The sequence below is a fragment of the Nematolebias whitei genome, chromosome 1, assembly GCF_014905685.2.
Source record: "Nematolebias whitei isolate Nwh7 chromosome 1, NemWhi1, whole genome shotgun sequence".
NCBI lineage: Eukaryota > Metazoa > Chordata > Actinopteri > Cyprinodontiformes > Rivulidae > Nematolebias > Nematolebias whitei.
In genome coordinates this window covers 90763074-90768844 of record NC_056498.1, presented here as the reverse complement: position 1 = coordinate 90768844, position 5771 = coordinate 90763074, and positions in this window count along the sequence as shown.

The following is a 5771-nucleotide window of genomic DNA, read 5'->3' as shown; positions in this document are numbered from 1 at the left end:
ATCTTCTGTCTGAAATGAGAAAGGTGTGATGTCGGTCAAAAGTCGGATACAGTCGCAAGCAAGTTATTGGAACGTACTGTCATGTTTTTAAACCTCTCAGACAGAAACAAGAAAACTGGCACCTGTAAGTCTGTCATTTCGTCAAAACATTTCTCTGTCTGTTCCTAAACATCTCCGCTGTTTTTCTGACTTGTAATGACTCTCTGACGTCACTAAAACCACACCCCTGTTGGTTCTTTCAACTAATCAGGACTTCCCAAAAGTGATCGGAAGCAGAACTCTTTAAAAGTCGACACTTCCTAGTTCCAGGGAGAACAGAAGTTCTGAACGAGAACAGAAGTTCCGAAAGTTCTGAAGTGCTGGAGTTAGTTGGGAGTTCTTCCGAGTCTAGTTGGGATTATGGAACCGTTGACGGACTCACAGCTCATGTGAGTCCACCCGGGAGGTGAGCGTGTTGTTGAACGGAGTACCGTCACTACTTCGGATGATTCTCAGCCATCCTAAGGAGACGCTGATAGGTAGCGTTGAAATGGAACTCCGTACTGGAGCTTACCTATCTTCTGCAAAGGTAACGAGTCGCTTCACTACCAAGTGTACCGAGGCTGAGCTGGGATCGGATGGAGGGTGCTGTTCCTCGCCAACACACTTTCCCTCATCCATCTTTTCCCTCCATTTAAACTCCTTCATTCCCCATCTTTAAAACTCTTCTATCTTGCCAGTAATTAATCCAGATATCTTCAGAAATGTCTGTTGTTTTTATTAAGTAAAACGTGCCAAGTTTTATTAATCAGAGCCGATCAGTATAATCAAGTGTACAATGTTTGATGTTAAATTTTGATTCTGTTAATAAATGACCACATTCATTTTGATGGGTCAAAGAAAACTAACGTCTCATGTCACTGATTAGACCATCTCCCACACAGTACCTCTGTCACATCTGTCAAGTAGCTCGAAGAAATGAGAACCCGTTATTAAATATTGATTGTAGTGGAGCTCTTAAGCTAACTGAAGCTAACCTAGCCTACCTCACTACATGGGTATCCAGGTGAAGATGTTCTATGTTTGAATTCCCACTTTTGGCTGAACTTTTTTAATTCATGTGATGAATAGTGAGGTCCGTTATCTGAGATGAGCACATCTGGAATCCCCTGAAGAGCAAAGTGAGCTTTCAGTTTGTGGATCACTGTAGTACTTTTGGTGTCTGGTAGAAAATCAACTTCCCAAAAATTTGAATAATAGTCCACATTAATCAGGTAGTCCTTATTGTGCCATGAAAACAGATCCGTTCCTACCATGGCCCAAGGCCTGTAGACAATGTCGTGTGGATGTAAAGTCTCTTGTTGTTGTTTGGGGTTGTAGTGAACTCGGACTCCGACCAAAACCTGCCTCTGAGGACCTTCATGGGACAGGAACTGTTATTTCATTGATTTGAAACCAGAAATACAAATTAGCTCATCCAGAGAGGGACCTGGCGGTTATCCAGCCGCCGACAAGGTCATGCAAGGTAAGAATGAGCACCCCAGGGCATATTATTCCAGGATTTTGCAGGCTTATTTTGGTTACAGGAACGATTCCGGCATGGAGGAGGAAGAAACGTTTAAGTTCGTGTTCAGCAAAAATCTCCACCCTGACATAAGAACATCAGTGCAAATGATGGCTAATTTCAAAGAGAAATCCATTAGTGAGATAAAAAATTGTGCTGTGAATGTCTTTGAAGCCCATTCACAGGCCAAAACACCCATTGAGGTGTTCCCAGGTGAGAGGATTCCTGCCCAGTCATTAGAATTAGAAGGGACAAGAGCTTCGACACCCCATCCCAAAAAAGGCGAGAGGAAACGAGGTTTCCCAGCAGCCAAACCACAACAGGTGAGTGCCCCGTGGTCCAGACGAGATCCTAAATGGTTTCCCAAAAAACCAGAAGATGAACGATCATACCAGAAGGGGGGCGAATGCCCTAAGGGTAAAATGTATGGCACCAAAAGTGGCCCATACAAACAGGGATCCCACTGGGAACCCCAGAGGGGGGGACCTGCTTCCCCACTACATCGGCCTGAACAGCCTGAGACGAAAAAGTACAGCAGCAGGTCCAGAAAGAGAGCCACAGTCCTCTGAGCTCGGGTGCGTCGGTTGTTGGACTTGTTGGAAGGTGTTGCGACGGACAAACAACCTAATGCGTTGTTTGGCAATATCATTGCTGATAAGTCAGAACACACAGACAACACCGTTACTGCTGTCACAGACGGTCACCATGACGCTGTTGTTGTAAACTCTGACACACCTTCACCTGAAATAGGGGGGGTACAATCACACGTCACCAACGGTGACCCGTCACAAACTGAAACCTCAGAAACAGCAATAGCTGTGCTAACGGTTCAGTCCAAACAGGGTGACACAAACAACAATGCTGCTGCTGTCATGGACAGCCACCAGAACCTTGTTGTTACAAACAATGAGAGGCCCTCAACACACGGTGAGCGGGTGATCTCATACATCAATGACGGACGCCCGTCAAAAGCCGAACTCCCAGGAGCAGCAGCAACTGCACCAACAGTTCGGAATAACCGGGATTACAAAGGTAAAGATAAACATAAGAAGAAACGTCGGCCAAAACCTACAAGGTTCCTGTGTAACTTGATCAGAAAGGGGGTCGCTAAGAAAGCTTACCTGTCGATCACAATTGAAGAGGTTGTCACACATGAAGCCCTACTGGATGGTGGAGCCGACATATCTATTATGTCAGCCAAACTGTTCGAGGAGCTTAGGACTGCCGCTAATGGTGTTCACTGGGACATACCTTTCATAGAATGTGCTATAGGGCTGCAGGGCCTCGCAGAGATGAGGACAACCTTAACGGCTATAGATATGGTTCACATGCAGGTTGGCGAGATGACACTATACCACCCGGTATATGTGTCTATGGTTGACTCATTCCCATTTTTGGTCGGCCAGGATTTTATAAATCGCTTTGACGCGATTATAGATTATGGTAAACAGACAATGTGGGCTAGAGTGAGCAAACCCTTGCCAGTACCCATGCCTCCTGAGACAGTCACAGACTGCCCAACAGCAGGCACCACTGAAGGCACCGAGGACCTCTCAGCAGAGAATGCAGTCCTGGTAAGTAATCCTTCAAAAGCATGTGAAACCAAAAACACCCAACCGGTGAACCCAACTCTGACTGAACAAGATAGCCTCCTCTGCAAGCTGAGACAGTCAGTGCCCACTGGATACTACCTACCATTGGTAATTAAAGGTGTAGAGATCCAAGGATCTCACACCAAAGATGCTGTACTGTCGTCGGGGACAGATAAACCAGCTATCAAGGACGGAGCCGTGGACGGCCCTCAGTGGTCCTCTGACCCCTCCGGGCTGCTCGCAACTCTGCCAGTACAACCTACAGCCGAGGTAATGGGAGTCACACGTGCACAGGCTACAGCCAAGCCGGCTGACAACACAGTCTCTGTACAACCCGTGCTGACTGACCCAGACATCATCCAACTTCAGGAGTTAGATCCTGCAATAAATTCGATGATGCTGTACTTGACTGACGCAAAGAAAAACTCTCAGTCCGAAGCAGACCTGGATTCCTATCCAGACCTTAAAGTCCTCTTTCAGCTATGCAAACAGCTAAAACTACTCAAGGGCATCCTAACTTTTGCTCATGGAGCGATGTCCTCACCCGTGTTCGTGGTCCCCCATGACCACAGGGGGCTGACGTTAGTTAGGGTAATGTTACCAGACGCGATAACGTGATCAAATCTGACAGTCAGAGTGAGTGACGCACCGAAACATCATTTTCTAGTTGCTTAATCACTACTTTTGTCAATGTTGAAACGTTGTTTTTCTGGTTGCTTAGTCACTATTTTTGTCGATGTTGAGACATCGTTTAATTGGTTTTTTGTATTGTTTCTGAACACCCCCAACAAGAATGAATTTTGTGTGTGCTTTAGTTAGAGACTAAGAGGACTTTAACTATGCCAACATGCAGTTTATTTGTTAAAAATCAATCTTTGCGGAGTCAATGTAGATTAATGCTACCTTAAGTACAATAACCTACATTGGTCTCACGACGTTCAAGCTGAACCTACTCCAACAATCCTATTCGGGGGCTAGCTAATCCTTCAGTTGAGTCTCGCCATAGACTCCAAAGCATTTAGGGGGAAACCAAAAAACCAAACCTCAAGTCGTTCGTCTAAAAGGACAACAGACAATTGAACCAAACTATATTTTGCCATGTAAATCTAACTTAAACCAAGTTAGGAATGGAAAAATAGTTTGGAATGCCCTTCTATAGGTATAAATCCCTATATAAAAATGTTTCAGCATGACCCACCCTTTAAACTTGTAACTTTAGCTGATCTAAACCATGATAGTTTACACACCAGGTGCATATAGGTTAAGGTCCTATGTAAAATCCCACTAAACCACTAAAGCCCAACTAAAACCACATAAATGCATAACACACAGAACCAGAATGGCACCCGCTGGGAACCACCAGCAGCAACCTTCGCTGAAGGGACCTACAATTCCAACGTGGGTCTCCAATCTCCATCCAGTGGTCGCCTCTGCAGTTCAATCAAGGGAACCCCTCTGTATGCTGATGAATCAACACCTCTAATTGTTGTGGATTTATCGTTGTGGATTATATGACTTTTTCCAATGGATTACAGACTTTGTTTCCAAGGGGTTAAAGCATTGTTACAATGGAATTACCAACAACATAATGGAATTACCAACAACATTGTGGAATTACCTAAACCATTGTGGGATTACCTTCTTGGCTTTTGTTTTCCTCTTGCTGGATTACATCAAGCTCAAGGACATTCGGAGGCGTAAGTTCATGTTAGAATTCATCCCCATGGACAGGCGATGATTTCCAAAGGGGGGATTGTAGTGAACTCGGCCTCCGACCAAAACCTGCCTCTGAGGACCTTCATGGGACAGGAACTGTTATTTCATTGATTTGAATCCAGAAATACAAATTAGCTCATCCAGAGATTGTCTAATTGTATCCTGAAGTAATCAATTGAAAGAACACTCTTTTTTTATATTATCATTACTATTTTACAATATCTTGATAAATCAAAAGTGTGTTTAGTTCATACCATTTCTAAATGTTGAAGTGAACCACTCATTTTAAATCAACTGTGAAACAGTATTAATGCTTTTTTAATCTTTTTAAATTAGAAATCAAGTTAAATGTCTATTTACAAAGTAATCATGCATTTTGATCTTCTGTCTGAAATGAGAAGTAGTGATGTCGGTCGAAAGTCAGAAAGGAGTTATTAGAACGAAGTGGATTGTTTTTAAACCTAGCAGATGGTGAATAAGAAGCTATTGGCACCTGTTTCCTCCCACTTCGCCATAACATGTCTTCTGTCTGTATGGGACGTTTCTAAAACATTCCAACTGTTTTCTTGACTTGTAATGAACCTCTGACATCACTATAACCACCCCCTGTTGGTTGTTTCAACCAATCAGGAAGTCCTGAAGTGACCGGAAGTGAGAACTCTTTAAGAGTCCACACTTCCTGGAACTTCTAGGTCAACTGGGTCTGTCAGTCAGTCGGTCAAGTTTCCTGAGCTCCTCAAGCGGGTCTCTGATGGAGTCTAGTCTTGAACTTAGTCTTCGGATCCTGTGATGGATTCTTCCACATCTGAGTGGAACCTCTGATGGACTCACAGCTTGCTGTGTATCCACCTGGGAGATGAGCGTGTTTGTTGAACGGAGTACCGTCACTTCTTCGGATGATTCTCAGCCATCCTGACCGG